General features: G+C 42.3%; 1 protein-coding gene and 1 non-coding gene across 5 annotated transcripts in view; both read right to left on the reverse strand.

Moving 5' to 3' along the window:
• The window catches only part of MAP7 (microtubule associated protein 7), a 177,797-nt gene that overhangs the window by 153,280 nt on the left and 3,069 nt on the right, over window positions 1–21,448 (reverse strand). The gene's annotated exons all lie outside the window — the stretch shown is intronic.
• On the reverse strand, window positions 4,285–4,357 carry TRNAG-CCC (transfer RNA glycine (anticodon CCC)). The gene has a single exon. It is a non-coding gene; the product is annotated as a tRNA-Gly (tRNA).

The following is a 21,448-nucleotide window of genomic DNA, read 5'->3' on the forward strand; positions in this document are numbered from 1 at the left end:
GAACTGTGCCAGCAGGTCACCAGCACTCCACACAGCGTGCATCAGAGTCCAGTTGATAAGAGTGCTGTAGGGAGTGTGGGAAACGGGGGGCTGGTCTGGCTCTGACCACAGGGTAGGGCTGATGCATACCTTTTGGTCTTCTGGAATGTCCATTCTTCTGCTGCTCATCTTCCTCATTAATGGTGAATAGACCAAGGGGGACCGGCCTTGATTGGGTCTTCTTCAGTCTCTCTTGTCGGAGAACTGTAGCTGATCCAGGCATACCGCTGCGACTTGTTTTTTAATTATTAGTATATCCAAAGTATATGCTTATATAATTGCAGCTCACAGGAAGCTGCTAGTTTCTAAGCTGCCGGTTCATTTGAGCACTTGTAATAGATCCCCTATGGGGAAACAGTGTGCAAACAGCTGACAGATACTACCAGCCTCCTGGCAACTGAGGCCCTGCAGTTCCCCCTCACCTAGCAGCGCCCCCTCCTCGTCGAGCCCCCTCCCACTTACTCCTCACAGGCACGTGTGCTGGCTCAAGCTCGCTCACTCACACACCCATACCCACACCCACACCCTCCCACTCTCTCCTTCCAGAAAAGCCCTGCGAAAGGCACGCAGGGGCGAACGCTTCTCTCCACTGCCTAACCTGCTCAGTCAGCTCCCAGCTTCTCCTTCCTGCTCGGAACCTTTTCCCAGTCTTCTTCCCGCTACCACACAGAAAATATTCAGCACTCAGCACAGAAGGGGAAGTAGGAGATGCTGCCGTGAACAGTTGCCCTGACAACCCTGACATATCCTAATCGAGGAGGGCTGGGAGCGGCTCCATCTTCCCGGTGGAGCGGCAGCAGCCAGCCTGCTGGGATGCTGGTCCTGGGAGCTCGCCAGCAGAGGGTTACAGCGCCAGGAGGCGAGGCCGCCCGGCCGCTGGGCAGCTCCCTCTCCCTCACAGCGGCAGGAGCATCAGGAGGGGAGGAGAAATGGCGTTCTGCTTGTACAGGCAGCAGTGGACTCCCTAGTTGGGGAAAGGGGCTCAAGGTGAGACCGCTTTTACTTCTTTGGGGGGTCAGGTTTTCCACTGTAACAATGTTTGTGAGCCCCTGGATGAATGAAGGCTTGGCTGGTACCCTCCAGCTCACTTTACACTCCATAACACATCCCAGTTTCCCTGACACTCTTAAGACCCCAGAGTCTGTATAAGTGCAGGCTTGGTGGTACCTGTCATGAGAACTAGCCTGGCCATGTCCCTGAGACTCTCCACTGAAGACAGGCAGGGGAGAACTCTGCCTGTTCTCACAGAGACCACAATCTGAAATATTGCTTCTGCAGGTCATGCTGAAGGGACACAAATGACACACTATGACCCTCCAATGGGCAAAAAGCGGTCTTGATTATATCCAGCAAACTCCCCCCATTTCCCACCGCTCTGGGCAATTCCTTACCGGCAGGGCTGAGCAATTCCCAACACTTGACCCAATTTTAGCTCTTTTTTGGACTGATTTCTCCAAAGCACACAATCATGTGATTATTGTTTTTCTCCTGAAATCATCTCTCTCATTTTATGAGACTCTCCATTTCTAGGCTGCCTAAAATTTATGCTGTGTGCAAGAAAACCTAAATATACAATAAATGACATTAAAAATGTCAAACTCCAAATTAAGAAAGTAATCTTTGTTTGCTTCTGCCTTTTAATCAAATTCAAGTTGGCTTAGAAAGTCTGTAGCCATCCTCCCGCCCCCAGCCTACTCTCTTACTTTTTCTCAGTCCCTAAACTTACTATAGACTTCCCTGGTGGCTCAGTGGTAAAGAATTCGCCTATTAATGCAGGAGACTCAAGATATACACGTTTGATCCGTGGGTCAAGAAGATCCCCTGGAGAAGGAAATGGCAACCCACTCCAGTATTCTGGCCTGGGAAAACCCATGGACAGAGGAGTTTGATAGGCTATAGTCCACAGAGTCACAAAAAGAGTCAAACAAGGTTTAGCAACAACAACAACAACAAACTTTTCTATCTAAGAGGGGACCCAGGGGTGCTAAGGCAAGGAAGACATCCTATCTAAATCCTTGGCATGGCAGAGTAACTTTAGACAATTCACTACCCTCTTGGTACCTCAGTTTTCTCTATAAAATTGGGTTGATGACATCATTTGCTTCATAGGATTCAGTTCAGTTCAGTCGCTCAGTCGTGTCCGACTCTTTGCAACCCCATGAATCACAGCATGCCAGGCCTCCCTGTCCATCACCAACTCCCGGAGTTCACTCAAACTCATGTCCATTGAGTGGGTGATGCCATCCAGCCATCTCATAGGATTAGGGGCAAGGTTTAAATGATGCTGGGGCCAGCAGAAAAAAAGTGCTTAATAAATATCAGCTGCTTTAATTATATTTTAAAATACATTTTTATAACTGTCCATTTTTGCTTCATAATTATTTCAGGTGTTTTCAACTGCCAACTGCATCTAGGAATACTTTTGCTTTTTATTTACTTATACTGCCCAGACTAGGGCTGGAAATGTTAGCAAATGCCTGCAAATGTTAGCAAATGCAAGTGCTAACTAGGGCTGGAAATGGTTAGTAAATGCCTGCTGGAAAAAAAACAACAGATAAATCTTCAGAAATCTTTCCCTCCAAAGGCTGGGAGATTTAATTAACGCATTTTGATTTGTGGCTTAGAGAAATGTAGGAAGTTTCAGATATGGGGTTTATTTAAAATGATGTTAACCTGTGACATAGACATTTGGAATAAAAGACGAAAATGAGCTGAATGGGTCTCGGAAAGCATCTGAATCAGCGTCATTTTACATTCAAGGAAGCCCAGGCCAAAGAAATGAAGTTCCTTGCCCAAGTCATATGTTAGTTGGCAGCAAGTCTATGATGAAAATTTAGATACTCTTCTTCCTATTTCAATCTTCCTTCTTATAAAAAATTATTGGCCTGCATGGTTTAAAATCCCAGATCCCTCTTCTCCAACTTCTACAGAGAAGGCAAGATGTGGAGAGGAAAGAAAATGCCTTGAAAGAAACAGTGGATACAAACTGGTTAATGTACTTCCATAACCTCCTGTAATTGGTAAGCTTTTTTCTAGATTAAAGAATTTTTTATTTCCTAATTATTTTTCTTTAATCAGATGATTAATAAACACAGGCCAATTATCATACATAAACATATCTGAAATATTTTCAAATCTATTTTAGTTCCGTCTAGAGAATCAGGCCGGTACTTACAAAAGCAACATACACACAAAGTATAGTTGAAACCACTTTTGGGAAGAGAAACTGAACATCAATGTCTTGGGCAAATGACAGATTTCATTCAGAAAATATTCCTCACTCTAATATAGCTAACAGCTTCCAATCATCACCACTGAGTTTAATAAAAGTACTACTGAAAGAAGAAAAAGGGATCTTCTCCACCTAGAAGGACAACAAAAAACTTTTCTAAGAATGGTTTTTGACCTCTGCAGAAGGTGGCCATTCCATTACTTTCAAGGATGGTTTCAATCATTTTATGGGAGAAATGCAACAGCAAAGCAAATACTATCTAGCGTTTAAGTTGTCCAGACAAGATTACAAATTTCAGGAAGGAGTCCTCCTCAATGTCTGTGGCTGCACTCAAGGTTCCCAGCAGAATGAAGGTTCTAGGGAAGAGAGATCACAGGACAGCCCAGCTCCAGCACTCAATCCAGGCAATCAAGAGTCTTCCTCTTCCGTGAACTTCACTGCAATACCCCTCAATGAGGGAGACAGAATTGTTCCTGCTCTAGCCTGAGGGGTCTCCTGGAAAATTTCGATTTGTCTCAAAATGTGAAACCACTAAAATGGCTGTTTTGTTTTGCTTTATTTTTAAAAGAATACAGGTTATACTTAAAATCATTTTTGGGGGGCAGGGGGAAATGAGAGCCTACTGAAGGAGGTCAGAGATTGCCACCATCACTCAACTTAGAAGGCAGTGTGGTCTCAAGTATAGGACTATAATAAGAACCCATCAGCTAGCAACATGTTCAACTTCCTGTCTGACACTGTGCCAGGTGCGTTAGATATGTTATCTTGAAAGTCAAAGTGTTAGTTGCTCTTTGGGACCCCATGGACTATAGTCTGCCAGGCTCCTCTGTCCATGGGGTTCTCCAGGCAAGCATACTGGAGTGGGTTCCCTTCTCCAGGAGATCTTCCTGACCCAGGGGTTGATCTCGGGTCTCCCACATTGCAGGCAGATTCTTCACTACGTAAGCCAGCAGGGAAGCCCCCAAATATTTACTTAGTTGCACTGGATCTCAGTTGTGGCATGTGGGCTCTAGTTCCCTGACCAGGGATCAAACCTGGGCTCCCTGCATTGGGAGAGCAGAGTCTTAACCACTGGACCACCAGGGAAGTCCCCAAGGTGAAAGTCACCAGGCTTCTCTGACAATGGGATTGTTCAGGCAAGAATACTGTAATGGGTTGTCATTCCCTCCACCAGAGGATCTTCCTGAGCCCGGGATCGAGCCTGGGTCCTCTGTATTGCAGGTGGATTCTTGACCATCTGAGCCACCAAGAAAGCCCATGTTATCTTCATTACTTACAGCAGCCCTGAGGGAGAGGAGTTGTCACTTGACAAATCAGGAAACAGAGGCTCAGAGAGGTTCGAGTGACATAGCCAGTTAAATCACTGAGTCAGAATTAAACTCAGGCCCATTGGCTCTAAACCCAAGATGCTTTTATCCTGCTGCCCTGTGGATCCTGACTCCAAAACCCACTATGTCACAGTCACAGCTGTGACTAGTCACAGGAAAGCAAACAGTTCAAGATCAAATAATTATAATATTTTTTCCTACCCATGAAGTACATATTTGTTACCTCATTTAAGACATATGAATACATATGAGATTAGTTTCCTAAATGCTCAAGCCCAGTTTTTTACAAATACAAAGGTTTAAGTTATGCAATTGCAGGACTACCCTGCCTCAGTCCCTGAAGGGGCAGAGCCTGAGGCTATAATCGTTTCCTTTTTACACTCTGACCCAAAATAAAAGCAAATGTGAAAAGAGGGAGAGTGGGAACTTAAAATTCCCGGAATTAAAAGGAATACTACTCTGAACTTCTTTACTGTTCTCAGCACTAATAAGCATTTTCAATTCAACATGTCACGACTGTCCTTGCCTGTCGCCTGCAGACACAGGAGCCTCATTCAATTCTCATGGAATGCGGGCATGTAGACTTCCAAGAATCAATCAGGTTTTACAAGTGCTTTGTTTAAACTGTTAAAATAGTAAGTGATGTAGTAACAGAGACTCCGTACAAATGAGACTAACTGGTGCAAAAGGGTAGATTTTACAACTAGCCTGGCTTTGTACAGAGAAAAAAATATTAGCAGAAAAATCACAAAATGTACTGAAAAATCACAGGTGGAAATGGTACCACTCATCACTGCTATGAACCAAACAGGCCAATAGGCCCTTGAGCAACTGTTGTTCCCACCCCACTACCACAGTACACGATGAATTTATGTCTGTTTGTCTTTCTACCCCTGGCTTCCTGGCTGGCACCAAACCATGAGCCTGAAACAGAGTTAAACCTGCTGATCTGCAGGAGAGTCAGCTCATGACTTGGGCCTCGTTGTCATGATGTTATATAAGAGACTAAACACATGTAGGCACACGCATCCCACACATACCCTTCAGGCTGCTGTTCATATTTATGCTACCCAAGCTTTTGTGACCACAAAACTGGAAAAATAGCACAGTTCCTGAGTGAATCTAAGAATTTCCTCTTGCAAAGAGAAATCAGCTTAATCAGTGAGAAAGCATAACTAGATTTTCCTTTCTGAAAGCCTAGTGAGCTTTACAAAAACGTTGCAGAAATGGTAAAGGGGCTGATTTGCACTAATCAAGGACTGTAGTTGAAAACAATATCACTACTGCTGGATCACATGGCCAGTCACTGGTAAATTACAGTTCTATATCCTTATAAGTTACTTTCCAGTGGGGCCCAGAAGTGCCAAAATGCTTTCCCACATTTCTATATTTGCGAAGACTATTAATTCTTCAAAACTACTAGATTTCAGTAATCTTTTAAATATTTTATGCATCTCCCCAAAGTAAGCTGAAATTTACTGTAAGCAGGAGCTTTAGAAATCCATATTTTAATGTAATTAAAAAAAAAAAAACTTACCTGTTTTGAAAATGACAAAGCCAGCATAGGTGGAAGTGAAATCAAAACAACTGCTAGGGAACAAAAGGTCCCAGATGGTTCTCTGCCATCCCCTTCCTTGAAGTTAAAAGGCTTCCTTACAGTTTCCTAGAATGATGCTACTTCCTGATGGCATGCTGCTGCTGCTGCTGCTAAGTCACTTCAGTCGTGTCCGACTCTGTGTGACCCCATAGACGGCAGCCCACCAGGCTCCCCCGTCCCTGGGATTCTCCAGGCAAGAACACTGGAGTGGGTTGCCATTTCCTTCTCCAGTGTGTGAAAGTGAAAAGTGAAAGTGAAGTCGCTCAGTCATGTCTGACTCGTAGCGACCCCACGGACTGCAGCCTACCAGGCTGCTCCGTCCATGGGATTTTCTAGGCAAGAGTACTGGAGTGGCTTGCCATTGCCTTCTCCGCCTGATGGCATATGTGGCCATAAAGGCACAACATTCTGCCATCTTGCAGCATTAGGCAGAGCTGGACAAAGAAATACTGCACAAAGGCAGACTGACTCAATGAAAGGAAAATAAAGTAGGTTTGCTTTGATCTTCCTTACCACCTTTTGTTAACAGGTTTAGAAGAAAAAGGGCTTCCCTGAGAGCTCAGTCGGTAAAGAATCCGCCTGCAATGCAGGAGACCCCGGTTCGATTCCTGGGTCGGGAAGATCCCCTGGAGAAAGGATAGGCTACCCACTCCAGTATTCTGGCCTAGAGAATTTCACGGACTATATATTCAATGGGGTTGCAAACAGTGGAACATGACTGAGCGACTTTCACTTATAAGAAAAACAGTAAACACTACCCTAGTAGTTACGTGCCATCAACTAAGGAGTACCAGGTTCCTGCCATGCCTTTTGTAACATTTCTATAAATCTTTGCTGCATGAACACTTCATGGTGCTAGCAAAGTCCACTTTCCCTTGTCTGCTCTGTCATAAACAAATGTAAAACCCTGAGGGATCATTTATCTGATCATAAGTTACAGATATTAAGTTTTCTTTAAAACTCTTTCCTAAACATTAGGTAAAGTTGCAAATGTTATAAAATGCCACATTAAACTTTAACCCAGTACCATATGCTAGAGAACCTTTAGGCTTTCCTGTTCAATATTCTCAGTGGTAATACTTTATTAATATACATCACATAGGCTTCCAAATTCCTTGACAAAAGTTAAAATGCTCATGAAAAGTCCTTTCCTTTAATAATGATAGCCTCATGAGCTTAGACAACCAATTTTAGAGATTCAAAATGAGGCAAAGAAGTCAACCATTGGATTCAATAGAAGAATGAGACAGATGGCCAGAGCAGTGTTTCTAAAAATTACCTAATCCATCACTGGTCTATGAGCAAGTTATATGTTTAATTTTTGAACCATACAATTAGAAAGACAAGAAAACTAAGAAACAGGTTCCTCATTTTTAGGAGTTTTGGTAAAACATCAAAGACGCAAGATGAGGTGCTCTGGCGGTTGGCACTGGAGGGCAGGCAGGTGCCAAGTCATATAATTGTTCTCCCAAACAAGGACAGGGGCATCACTGAGGAGTGGTAATGACTAAATGTGTGATTCGGACGGGCCAGTCTGGCAGCTGTGGTTGGATGGGTAGGAATGAACAAGGAGTGAGACTTAAGAAAACCTTGTCACGTAATAACTTTGTCCAAGTGGAGAAAAGGGATCTCAAGCGGTGGCTGGGAGGCTGGAAAGCAAAAGACAGAAATACAAGAATCACTCACTTTTTTTATACAGGCATCCCCCGGCATGTGGAAGACATGCATGGGAGTGAGCACGGGTATACCAATAGTCCAAATAAAAGCTGAGATGTAGGCAGTGGGAAGAAAAGGAGGTTAATGTTTTTATGAAAGATGCAGATGAGAACAAGGGTTTTACATCTGCAGAAAACACAAAGCTGAGTGATGGTCTGAATCAGGACCAAAATGATCAACGATTTGAAATAATGGACTGTAGCCAAAAAGATGGGTTTAGTTGTGACACCTATGAACACCTCTTCTTGTACTAAAAAGGAACAACTGCACAGGTACAAAATGAAGACCTACCACAGCTTTAGCAGACACAAGGCAGGCAGGCCCTCGGACAGTAAGCTGCCTACATTTCCGTGTGATGAGGCAGTGACCATCCTGACAGCATCACGGGTGGCAGCAGCACATAGTCAGTGCTGGGACAGAGGAGCAAGCCTTCTCCATTTCCTGGTCCTCAGATCACATAGCTCGCTATTTCAAATGGGATGAGAAATAAGAACCTATTCAGAAAAGAAGCTAAGATTTATAAAGATCCAAGCCTGTAACATAGGAGGATCATTGGGAAAAAAGTACATTTTCGCTGGAGAAAATAGGACTCTGGAGGAATAAAAAGGATGGATTTAAAGGCGAACTTTTAGTGTAGTTTAAGCACACAGACTGAGGCTGGGTGATTGGAAGTTACCAACGATCTGGGCCTTCCATTACCGAGGACAGTCGTGGACAAACACTGACCTGGGGTGATATGTTGGGCTAAGGCATAGTACACAGGTTGGAGTTCCAGACTCTAGAGTCCCTTCTGATCCTGCCATTCCGTGACCTAACGAAAATGGAAACTCAAGCTATATCCTCAGGGAAAACAGTTGGGCAGAGAGAAAAAGCCCAAGAGAGGTTCATATTACCCTCTTCCTTGCTATCACTAACTCTCCACACTTAAACTTCACAGGGCTTCACTCTGTAGGCAGCTCTGCAGCCGTACTGCTTTACTCATTCAACTGATGCCCCCCAGAGGTTTCAGACTTAAAGCTAAATAATGAAAACAACGGAAGCCTCCCTCAGTGGGTGTTGGGATAGCAGAGGCCCATGCTATGATTCCTGTACCTGCAGACCTCCCACTTCCCTTACCCACCCACAACTTATTGAAAGCTACTGGCTGAAAAACTCTGGGGAAGGGGGCGTAAAGGTGAATAAGACATGCAAGGTTTCCTTTCACGACACAATTTATTATGGATGGCTCACTGTGGCTGTGTGACTTGAGAGATGAGATCTAAGGCTTGTGAGTGAAAAAGCAATAAATATAAGACAATTCAGTTTATTACTTTATGGACATTTTACAGTGAAAGACCGTCCTATGTCTTTAGGCCAGTGAAGAACAGAACAGCTCAAGAACAATGTGTTTCAGACTCTGAAACCTACCCCCTGCCACCCCCGCCAATCCTTACCCTCTGCTGCTTTTCCCAATTCTCGTAAAACAAAAACTGACATCAATTGGGATTTTTTTTTTTTCCAATTTAGGAAGGTTTGAACTCCGGGAGTTGGTGATGGACAGAGAGGCCTGGCGTGCTGTGATTCATGGGGTCTCAAAGAGTCGGACACGACTGAGCGACTGAACTGAACTGAATATCCTCTTTTAACCTTAAGATCAAAATTTTCTCTCAAAAAGTAAGTGTTTTGCATAATTTTAGAGGTAAATCCTTGGTTTTCTTTCTGTGGGTTGATGTATCAGTCAGGGTTCAGTTCTGTGTCTTTGGAGAAAAATATAATATGTAAAATATATATGCTAAGTCACTTCAGTCGTGTCCAACTCTTTGTGACCCTATGGACTGTAGCCCACCAGGCTCCTCTGTCCATGGGATTTCCCAAGCAAGAATACTGGAGTGTGTTGCCATTTCCTGCTCCAAAATACATATAAAGAGATTTAAGGAAAAATAGCTGCTGCAGTTGTGGAGGCTGACAAGTCCAAAACTGTAGGAAAGGCCAGCATGCTGAAACTCAAGCACGACTTGTATGCTACAGCCTTGAGGCAAAATTCTTCCTTCTCTGGAATACCTCAGCTTTCACTCTGATAGCCTTCAATGACTGGATCGACCGTCTAGATTATTGAGGGTAAGCTTCTTAATAGAGGAGGAGATATTTAAAGTCAACTGATTGTAAATGTTAATCATATCTGCAAAATACCTTCACAGCAACACCTACTCCAATGTTTGACCAAATTGGGCCCTGTAGCCTGGTCAGGTTGACACATACATTTAACCATCTCAGTCAGTGACCCCAAGATGAAGACCTTATTCTGAAATAAAGCATGTCAGAGGTCTACCTGTCAATGATCATAACCTTCATTGAATAGGCTGGATGATCATTTGAGTAGATACTATCTACTCAAATCATTTCCAATATTGCAATGCTCTATGAAAATAGTATTCATAAACTGGACACCTCAGAATAGATTAAATCCCCCTGTATTTTCACTGATGATTTTTCACCGAGAATCCAATATAGGTTGGCTTCAAAGCATCAAATAAATCCTTTTTTATCATTATAAGAACTAAACAGCCTGGTTGTCTAAAAATTAAATGGTCTATAAAGTACAGATATGAAACTTAAAGAAATCCTTCCTACTGTTTCCATTAGAGGAAACTACGGTATGTAGATATATATGGAAGGAGAGACAGTGAAATAAAACACATTTTTCATGAGAAGATAAAGTGTGCATGATGGTTTAAGGTACTAAACTTTACATAGTTATTGATTTGTTAACTAGAGCCAACTCTGACCAAAGACGAATTATACAATTCTCTGGCACAGTTCTGAAATCAACCTAGTGGAAGGAAGTGACTAACAAATGCTAAAGTATAAAATGCTGGTGGGCAAGTTTGAGGTTTGGTCATTTTTATTCAGTTGAAGGCTCCCAGTGAAAGGATTAGCACATCCATTGTAACTGTATGCAACCAACCAGAAGCCTAAACCTAAAGTATACAGGTACGGACTTCCCTGGTGATCTAGTGGTTAAGACTTCACCTTCCAATGCAGGGGGTACAGTTTCGATCTCTGGTCAGGGAGGAAAGATTCCACGTGCTTCAAGGCCAAAAATCCCAAAACATTAAAAAAAAAAAAGCAATATTGTAATAAACTCAATAAAGCCTTTAAAAATATTTATAAGTAAATAAACAGGTAAGAAAGAAGTATACTTGGGTTAAATAGAAAGTCCAGAAGGTTTCAAAATTTGCAAGTGCTAAATAAAAAATGTCCCTAATACATCAATGTGTGTGTTAGTCACTGAGTTGTGTCCAACTCTTTGTGACCTCATGAACTATAGCCTGCCAAGAATTCCTCTGTCCATGGGATTCTCCAAGCAAGAATACTGGAGTGGGTTGCCATTTCCTTCTCCAGCGGATTTCCTGACCCAGGGATAGAAACCGGGTCTCCTGCATTGCAGGCGGATTCTTTACCATCTGAGCCACCAGGGAAGCCCAATGCATCAATAATCACTTAAAACACAGAAGATATAAAGTACTATCATGTAGATATTACTAGCAACCCAGTTTGTTTTTTGATAAACACAGTTTCCTTTTGTCTTGCCTAACCTAGGGCCATCAAGATTTCAGGGGGCTCTTATATAGAAATAACATCTCAGAAGGATGGATGAGTTGATAAGGACACTCAAGGCACCCCGAAACCTCATCTCTAAAACTTTTTACCTTACACATCCGTGTTCTAAGCCCTCACTTTAAAACTCATGTACACTTCAGACAGGCTACTGAGGAAGGATTACAATGCCAAATGAGACTTGGCATACTTCCTAAAATATCACAAACACACCATTTTGCCTTTTTATCATAAGGCAAAATAGCTACACTTCCATTGTTAAAGGTACTAAAATTTTGGATGTGTTAAAAAAAAAAAGGCTGTTCCAGATACATGCAATAGTGCAGAAAGGAATCAACCCCATAATAAAAATCTCTTCTCCCTCTCAAATTTTTTTCTTGCTGGATATAGTATTACCTGGGCTACATAGAGAGGAAGAGACTCATCCTGAACCCCTGAAACAAGAGGCACCCATGTCTCCCTAAAGCACAAAGCCAGCTGCATCCAGCTCAGTATAAAAAGACTTTGTCCTTGCTTTCTGTTTACAAACCAAGAGGGCGGTTTACATAACCAAAGCTGTTTGCTTAAAAATAACTGCAATACTGAAAATTGTTCCATGAAGTGTTTTCAGGTAGGTACATCAGTAATAGAAAACCATGTGCTCTGTACAAGAAAAAGTCATCACACACTTCAGAACAGTGTGAACTCAACTTCACAGGTGTCCAAGAGCCATACGCCGAGTCCTATTTCTGAACCAGCAGCAAGATTTAGAATAGCCCTTTTCTCTTTCCTCCTGACATGCTATGCTCCTCCTCTTCCAAAACCTTCTTGAATGACTCCTTAATCACCCTCACAATGACATGAGGTTCTAATCACGTGTATGGTTTAGACTTGTGTTGTTCAAATTGGTGGATGATGGGGACTCTTTTTTTTTCTCTTCATGCTCAGAGTAGCAGGCAAATGTAAATAAACAAGATGACATCCTCAATGCTGACTACTTCAGATACAGTTGGACTACCAAGAAATTCCATTAGAAATGCCAAACTAGTGTTCTTTCCCATGAGGTTTCATTGGATTATAAGACTATGGCATTTGTCCTCTCATAAGTCTCATGAACTAAAAATAGCTCCATCTCCCTTTTCTCTATTTTCGTGCTTTCTTTCTACTGGACAGCTATTTCTTCAACTTGTATTTTACTTTCTGATTCTCAGCCTGGGACTTAACACAAAGTCTCTGGACAAAGCATGTGGATGTATCTTGCTATATACCAACAAGAGCATCTTCACAGAAATGGTAGATGGTAGGAAGCCACTGTTGCAAGATAAATTAATGGGTTTGTTCTAGTGTTAAGCATATTATATAATAATGTCATTTTCAATATTAATTTTTTTCACTGAAGAATGATACAAATTTTAATAAAGGGTGGCAAAAAGCATATTTGTTCAATTACCACAGTATCTACTGTATATATAAAGACAATCTGAAGGCATCTAAACCCAGGACCTCCTGGAGGAAGTGACATTTTAAGATTTACTAAGTTATTTTCAAGATATAAAAGTCTAACTTACAAGGTGAAGGAGATAGTGTTTTCTTAGGGAAAATGTCTCTGCACGTGAGCAGGTCTCACTCTCTCAAACACACACACTCACACACAACCAGAACTGGCCTTGTAAATGAAGCCTCTGCAATTTAAGCAAGTCTCCTATAAAATTCAATAGGTAACTGACAAAAAAGACAGCTTACTGATACAGACATGAAAGAGAAAATACTTTGAAGAAACCCAAACTTTCTTATGGAAGTTAGCAGAAGGCAAGCCGTATATGCTTCCTCTATTTTCCTTGTAGTGAAAGTCGCTTAGTTGTGTCTGACTCTTTGCAACCCATGGACTATACAGTCCATGGAATTCATCAGGCCAGAATACTGGAGTGAGTAGTTGTTCCCTTCTCTAGGAGATCTTCCCAACCCAGGGATTGAATCCAGGTCTCCCACATTGCACGCCGATTCTTTACCATCTGAGCCACCAAGGAAGCCCAAGAATACTGGAGTGGGTAAGGCTATCCCTTCTCCAACGGATCTTCCCAACCCAGGAATCGAACTGGGGTCTGCTGCATTGCAGGTGGATTCTTTACCAGCTGAGCTAAACATTCAATGAAGTGATGGTGACTTCTTAAGGATATAACAAACCTGGCAAGTCCATCTTTGTGGTTTGAAAAGAATGGAAGTCCACCTTTCATGTAAAGTGCAATAATCCTATAGCAATCACACTTTAAGAACATTTAGAACTATAATAGGTTAATAAAAACACATTTGAATACCATAAAAACGAAACAAAAAGAAGCCAAGATGGGCTGGCATGGCTGTCCGACTCAATTACAACACAATCCATGAATCTCCCAGTCCAGTGTGTCACAATCTTCTGCTGGGAGGTTGTGTGCAACACTGTGACAGGGCAAGAGCACCCATGTGCTTTGATGATGCTTCCCCCACCTGGCACAAGCCAATGGCCCTGTGATCACAGCTGCTGCCAAGCCTGAATCAGCACTATATTTGAATCTCTTATTATGGAGACTTCACAATTAGAAGATTTGCTTAAGGGAGAGATTTAGCATGCCAGGGTCCACAGTGTCACACTGATGCAGTACTTATCCTTAATAGTCATGACCACAGTAATTATAACACTTCATGCCTACGCTGTGTCAGACACTGATCTACATGCTTGACGGGCATTAACTCATTTAATCCTCACTCTATGAAGCTGGTACCAATTTCTCTGTTTTAAAAAGGAAGAAACGGAGGAATGGTTAAATAACTTACCCAATATCCCTCAGCTTGTGGGGGTGGGGAGTAGAGCTGAGATTGCAACCCAGGCAGCCAGACCCCAGAGTCCTAGCATAATTTGTTTAGTCACTAAGTCATGTCCGATTCTTTTGCGACCCCATGGACTGCAGACCACCAGGCTCCTTTCTCCATGAGATTTTCCAGGCAAGAATACTGGAGTGGGTAGTCATTTCCTTCTCTAGGGGATCTTCTCAACCCAGGGATCAAACCTGTCTCTCATATATTGGGAGGCAGATTCTTTACCACTGAGCCACCTGGGAAGCCCCAGCACAAAGTAATAGTTTAGCATTATCTCTAAATAATTAGGCAGTCAATTCTGAGAGTAAGACTATATGTCTTTCCATGTGCTCAGTTTCAGTATAATCTTGAGGAAAAACAACAACAACCAAAAACATACAATGGCAATGATCCCTGAAGAAGAGTATCTCGCCTACTCTCCTTTCTGTTTGGGCCTTGGATTTTACAGTTAAGCAGATACCAGCTACAAGCGGCAGAAAAGAGGAGACCAGTCTGCCAATGGAGTAGGCACTGGCAACCCACTTCAGTACTCTTGCCTGGAAAATCCCAAGGACAGAGGAGCCTGGTAGGCTTCAGTCCATGGGGCAGCAAAGAGTTGGACACGGCTGAGCGACTTCCCTTTCACTTTTCACTTTCATGCACTGGAGAAGGAAATGGCAACCCACTCCAGTGTTCTTGCCTGGAGAATCGCAGGGACGGAGGAGCCTGGTGGGCTGCCGTCTGTGGGGCTGCACAGAGTCAGACACGACTGAAGCGACTTAGCAGCAGCAGCAGTTCTGCCAAAGGTAAGCCCTCTCGGAAAGGGCTTCCAATCACAATGGATGGCACCACAGAGCCTTGCAAGCACACACAACTGTAACTCAGAAGTGTCTCTAGAGGTTCTGATACAACAAAATCAGATTCAGTCACGTGAGGAGAGGTTCAGAGCCGTAGATGTGAATAACACTGTTGAGAAAATTTGCAAAGTGAGAAGAGCAGAGCTTACCAGACCAAGCCTTTGGTGAAATACCATGGAATGAGGAGAAAGAAGAGGTGAAGGAAAGACCAGCCCAGAGGGCACTGGCATCAGGTCAGGTATGAGATGCAGGGACAGCATCAAGGCTAAGGTCATCCTGGTGCCACTTATTTACAGACGGAAGAAACAAGGGCCGTTCTCCAGCCAGGCACCTGGTGATTAGAGTTCATGGGTCACCATGAAGATTGCTGGAAAAAGTATATAATTTTCTACAAAAAGAACCCTTTAATTATCTGAAACTGAACTTTATTTTGAGGAGGAGGAGGAAGAGGAAGGCAGTGTAGCAACTGAGCAAAGCAGACAAAAAGAAAGCTAATTACCTAACATTGTGTCTACCTGAACATATTCAGACAGTGAAGTGCATAAATATGTCCCAGAATGTGTGTGTACATATACTTGGCTATCCAAGTGGACTCACACCCATATTTACTTCTCTTTCCTTAAAGAGAAAATGACTGGGCTCAAATAAGAGAGCAAGCTCAATAGTTTGAGGGCAGTAGCTATTACACTTTTCCAGGTGGTTGTCATAAGATAACTCAACACCTCCAAATTAAACCTAAGATCAACTGGAAGAGCATTAAGTAGAAATGGATCTAAAGTAGGTCTCAATTTTGATTGCACACTGGAACCACCTGGGGAATTTTTTTTAAAAATACTGCCACCTGGCTCCCACCCCTAGAGATTCTCAGATAATTGCCTAGGGTGCAGCATGGGTATTGAGTATTTAAAAGGTCCCCAGGTGATAGCCAACTAAGACTACCCAAGGTGAGTGAGAACTAATGATCTGAACCAACGACGCTCCAGCACATGACCTCCATAACTGGTTCAACAACATGACCTTGTGGCAAGGACTGAGCTATATTTAAATATACCCAGCAGGGCTGTGGGGTGTACTACTTTAGAGCATCTACTGTGAAAATAAATCAACCCAGCAGGAATGACGGAAGCAGGCAACCAGGCCCTGTTTGGTATGTCTGCCTCACTAAAGAGGTCAGGAGCTTCTGGGAAAGAGAGGTCTGCCTGGATTAAAACCTTGAAAAGCAGTCAGGTGTTTTCACTACAGCCAATTACTATGCACAATACTGTCCACCCAAACAGGCCCTGTGTTGGGTTGTGGGAACACTAAAAGAAAGGGGGTTCCTTCTAGAATTGCACCTTGGAATTTCAACTTTTCCTAGACTATAACAATGGTGTCAGGGACATAGGTTGTATACATGGAAAGTTATGCCACAGTAAAAGATATTTCTGTGTACCAGTTCTAAAAAGGAGACTTTCAGAGCATTAAAAAAGTCACAGAAGAAATTAAGACATCCCAAATCTCAATACTCGAAACTGAAACATCAGTTTTACTAAATACGCTTGCAAAGCCCAGCTCATAGATACCAAATGCATTTCACTCAGCTTCCTTTCTGCTTCATTTTGCATACCTACATTCATCTGCAGCAACATGGATGCAACTAGAGATGGTGATACTGAGGTAAGTCAAAGAGAGGCAAATAACATCATATGTGGAATCTACAATATGCCACAAATGAACCTATTTACAAAATAGAAATAGATTCACAGAAAGTACAGACTTGTGGCTGCCAAGGGGTGGGAGGTGGGAAGGATGAACTGGGAGTTTGGGGTTCAGTTCAGTTCAGTCGCTCAGTCGTGTCCGACTCTCCGCGACCCCATGAATCACAGCACGCCAGGCCTCCCTGTTGCAAACTACTACATATAGAATGGGATGGACAGACAACAAGGTCCTACAATATGGCACAGGGAACTACATTTAATATTCTGGGATGAACCATAATGGGAAGTATAAAAAACAATGTATATGTGTGTATAACTGAGTCACTTTGCTGTACAGTAGAAATTAGAACACTGTAAATCAACTATACTTCATTAAAAATAAAAAAAAAATACGTTTTTTTCTAGAAAAGAATAAGCCTGAACACCGTACACATTTAGCTTATAGAACCTTAGACCATGCTCAGTGATTAAAGGTCCAAACACATTATCAAGACTTTTTATAAAGCTCTACAAGTACACTTCAGTAACTGAGAACTGATACCGAGTTCAGTTCAGTTGCTCAGTCGTGTCCGACTCTTTGCGACCCCATGAATCACAGCACACCAGGCCTCCCTGTCCATCACCAACTCACGGAGTTCACTCAAACTCATGTCCATTGAGTCAGTGATGCCATCCAGCCATCTCATTCTCTGTCATCCCCGTCTCCTCCCACCCCCAATCCCTCCCAGCATCAGAGTTGGACAATATAAATTCTGTCAACAAAGAAAACAAGTTATAGTAATACTTCCAACTTTCTTACTGCCAAAAAAAAAAAAAAAGTTCCAAATTCTGGAAAGCCGTATTTCAAGGGATTGGAAGACACACACTAAGCAGGGAGAAGAGAACCTGGACTAGCATGGGAGGTGCTGTATGACAACACTTCTGTTCATCATCAACTTCAGAATGTAGACTCCACAAGAAATAAACACTATGGAACAAAAGAAGCCGATGATATTTGAGCCAAATAAATCCTCAGTACACCCTGGGCTCTGGGAGCATCTCCACAGGTTTTCCTGATTCAAGGGAACATCATGTAGTATCCCGAAGGGCACCAATTTACTTTGAGGTGACTACATTGCTTTACTCAAAGAACTTGGTGCAATATCTAAAAACCAAAACTAAACGTAACAACAAGTATTGACAAGGATGCAGAGTAAGTAAGACTCATATACACTGCTTGTAGGAATGCAAGACTGCACGGCCACTACAGAGAAAAGTTCATCGGTTTCTTATAAACATGTAGTTACCTATGAGTCAGCAATTCCACTCCCAGGTATTTCCCTTAGATAAATAAGAAAACCTTGTACCTAAGTGTTTGCAGCAACATTTATATTACCAAAGCCTGGAAATATCCAATGTTTCTCAATGGGTGGATGGATTAATCTGTGGGACTTCCTTAAAATGGCAAACTACCAGCAACAAATACTGATACCCCCAACACGTCTGAATCTCAAATGCATTATGGTAAGCAAAAAAAATTCAGACTCAGAAGTCTATGTGTAGGATGCCACTTTTATGACATTCTGGAAGAGGCAAAACTAGCACGGTGAGCAGATCAGTGGTTGCCAGGCATTAAGGATAGGAGAGCTGGATCACGGAGGAGCCGCACGATGGAATTTTCTGGGGTAAGAGAACTCTTCTGGATCATTATTACCGTAGAGGTAGTTACATGACTATACATTCGACAAAACTCAATGAATCACACACACCCCCAAAACAGTAAGCTGTGTGCATATTCAAAAGTTTTAATAAGAAAAATTTCAAGGATTTTACACTTTTTCTTTTCACCAGTGTATTTTATGGAGAGTCTTTTAAATTGCTATCTTTACTTTTGAACTGCTAGTGTATTAATCACATAATCTGCTACATCCCCCACTCTGAAATGCCCCAACTCTGGGGGTGGTCAGTGACTACCCAGTAACAGCGCCAAGTGCTCTCTTTTCAGGCTCTGAACCCTTGACCGGCTCATCCCTCTCCCTTGGCTGGTACAGCTCTGCTCAGTTATGCTTCTCTGAACTTTCTACCTCCTGTTCTTGAAGTGTCGTCTCACCACCTTTCAGAACCCTCCTTGTTTTCAAGGCCTCCATTACGTTCCCCTTATGGAATGAATCTTCCCAGAGTCCCAACCTTCATTTTCTCCTTATTCCCACCCTTCCAGGTGTCCATTAAACATTTTACTTGCATCTCTCCCTTGCAGCTCAAATCTCTGTGTTTAAAGCAGAGATTTGTCTAGTTCTCCCAACAAAACCAGGTCCTCCTCATGACTATATTCATGCCGCCCTTAAACAAATGAACTGAACTCAAACCTGGAGTAAAAACTTAAATGTCAGTGTTTAACCTGCATCCTTGGACACATGCCTCTATAGAATCTTGAATTAAATCATTCTCTTCCCACTTTCACTGCCATGCCATAGTGCCAGCCCAACGCCTGCTCAGGAGTTTCCTTCAGGAACTTCAAAGCTGGTCTGTACGTCACTGCACGTGTCATTAAGTCCCTCCCCTAGTCTACAACACTACTTCAAAATGAGGATCATGTAGGTAGAATACCAATTCCCCTCCTGATCGCCAGAGATTTGGCTGATCTGCCTGACTACATATATGTTCCTCATAAACTCCCTCCTCCTCTTGCCCCTGATACCCTTCCCAAAGCAGCAAAATTGAATCAAGGGAATGGCTTTCCTTGATGAAGGGACCGTACACTTCTAAAGCACAGCTGAGCACTTGTGCCAGACCTTGCTAATCAAGCTTTCAAGATCCACAGGTAGATAATTACCTAATTTATCAAGATATGTTATCCTTAGGAGTCATCAACAGTTTCTCACTGCCTGCAGAATCATGGACTAACACCTCTGAGCTTGATCACTCAACAATACAGCCTCAGTGTGCCTTCATTCCTAATCCATCTTCTAGATTCTCTCACGCTGAGCTTCACACGACTCACTAGGACCCAAATTTTGCTCTTTTTCACATCTGCACCTGTATTTTTCTCTCCTGCCTCCATTCAGCTTTATATGCCATTTATCTATTTTAAAAGTTTAAGATAATTACTACACCCAGTACATCCTCCCTGATGAAAGGCCACAGCTTAGAAGTAATTCTCTCTTCACTGAACTCCTCATAACCCTGTAATTATTTGCTTGTGGGTTTTGTTTTTCTTTTGAAATCTAAGGATCATGTCTTTATCAACCTTTCAGTCACCATTATGTTTTAGAGAAGGTACATATTTCTTGGTTAAATTATTCTAAACCTTAATATTTTCAACTCATATTAATAGACTTGAGTTTTGTTTTTTTTTAATAGCCCCAGGGACTTCCCTGTTGGCGCAATGGATAAGAATCCACCTGCCAATGCATGGGACGTGAGTTCGATCCCTGGTGTGGGAAGATCCCACATGCCATGGAGCAACTAAACTTGTGTGCCACAAATACTGAAGCCTGCATGTTCTAGGGTCCGCAAGTCACAACTACTGAAGCCCATGCAGCCTAGAGCCCGGGCTCCATGAGAGAAGCCACCTCAGTGAGAAGCCTGTGGCAACCACAACTAGAGAGTGGCCTACATGCAACAGTGAAGACTCAATACAGCAAAAAAAAAAAATAATAAAATAAAACCCTTTCAAATGATTATTTTTCATGCCCCAGGAGACATGTCAGAATTCTTTTTTACAGAACATGCCAATGTAAATTAGTGATTCACACACTTCCCTAACTAATACATCAATTAAATGCAGGCTCCTGAGCCCACAGGCCTAGTCTGATAATACTTCCCTTCCACTTAGCAAGATGTAAAGGTAAGAATTAGCTAAAATATAACAGGGAAAAAGTTATCTATTCACCTGAATGAAGCATTACTAGTTCTAGGATGTGAATTTCAAAAGTGGATGAGTTTAATGCCATCTGAACCCCATCTAACAATTTTTATTTGCAGACCCTGAAATCTAAGATCTTAAATACCACTTTATAATTTGGAAAAAACGCAGTGAAGAGTCACGAACAAGATCACACAAAAGGTCAATGTTCTTCCACAGCGCTGCCTGCTAAAGAGAGAAAAAGCCCAATTCCAGGTTCTAAGTCATTTCCCCCAAAGGAGGGTCAACAGATTTCACAGGTCATTGGTATTAACTTATCCCCAGTGTATGAAAGTGTGCTCTCACAGATTAGTCAAGAGCAGCTCTAGATTTGGTTTTAATAGGCTTTTTTTAAGGAAGTTATTAAATTGACAAATTAGCTCTGCACACTCACTTTCACAGTTTTTGAGCACTAGTTCAATGTTAAATACACAAAGCCTGGGCAGAGGCAATTTCGTGAATTTCAATCTGCAACACAAAATAATAACCTGAATAGACTTGACATCCTCTAGTGGTGAAACCGAAAACTGGTTTCCAAGTCAATTATTTTGCTCAGTTCTTGCCTACCTTTGGTTATTGCAATACAAGTGGAAAGAATGGTTCATTTTAAAGAAAAAATTAAAAATTATCATAAAGTATGTGACTTGACTACTTTTGAGTAGAAAATATATGCTGACAGAAATACAGC

Source organism: Moschus berezovskii, chromosome 10, assembly GCF_049115385.1.
Source record: "Moschus berezovskii isolate FMDL1 chromosome 10, NW_MosBer_1.0, whole genome shotgun sequence".
Lineage (NCBI taxonomy): Eukaryota > Metazoa > Chordata > Mammalia > Artiodactyla > Moschidae > Moschus > Moschus berezovskii.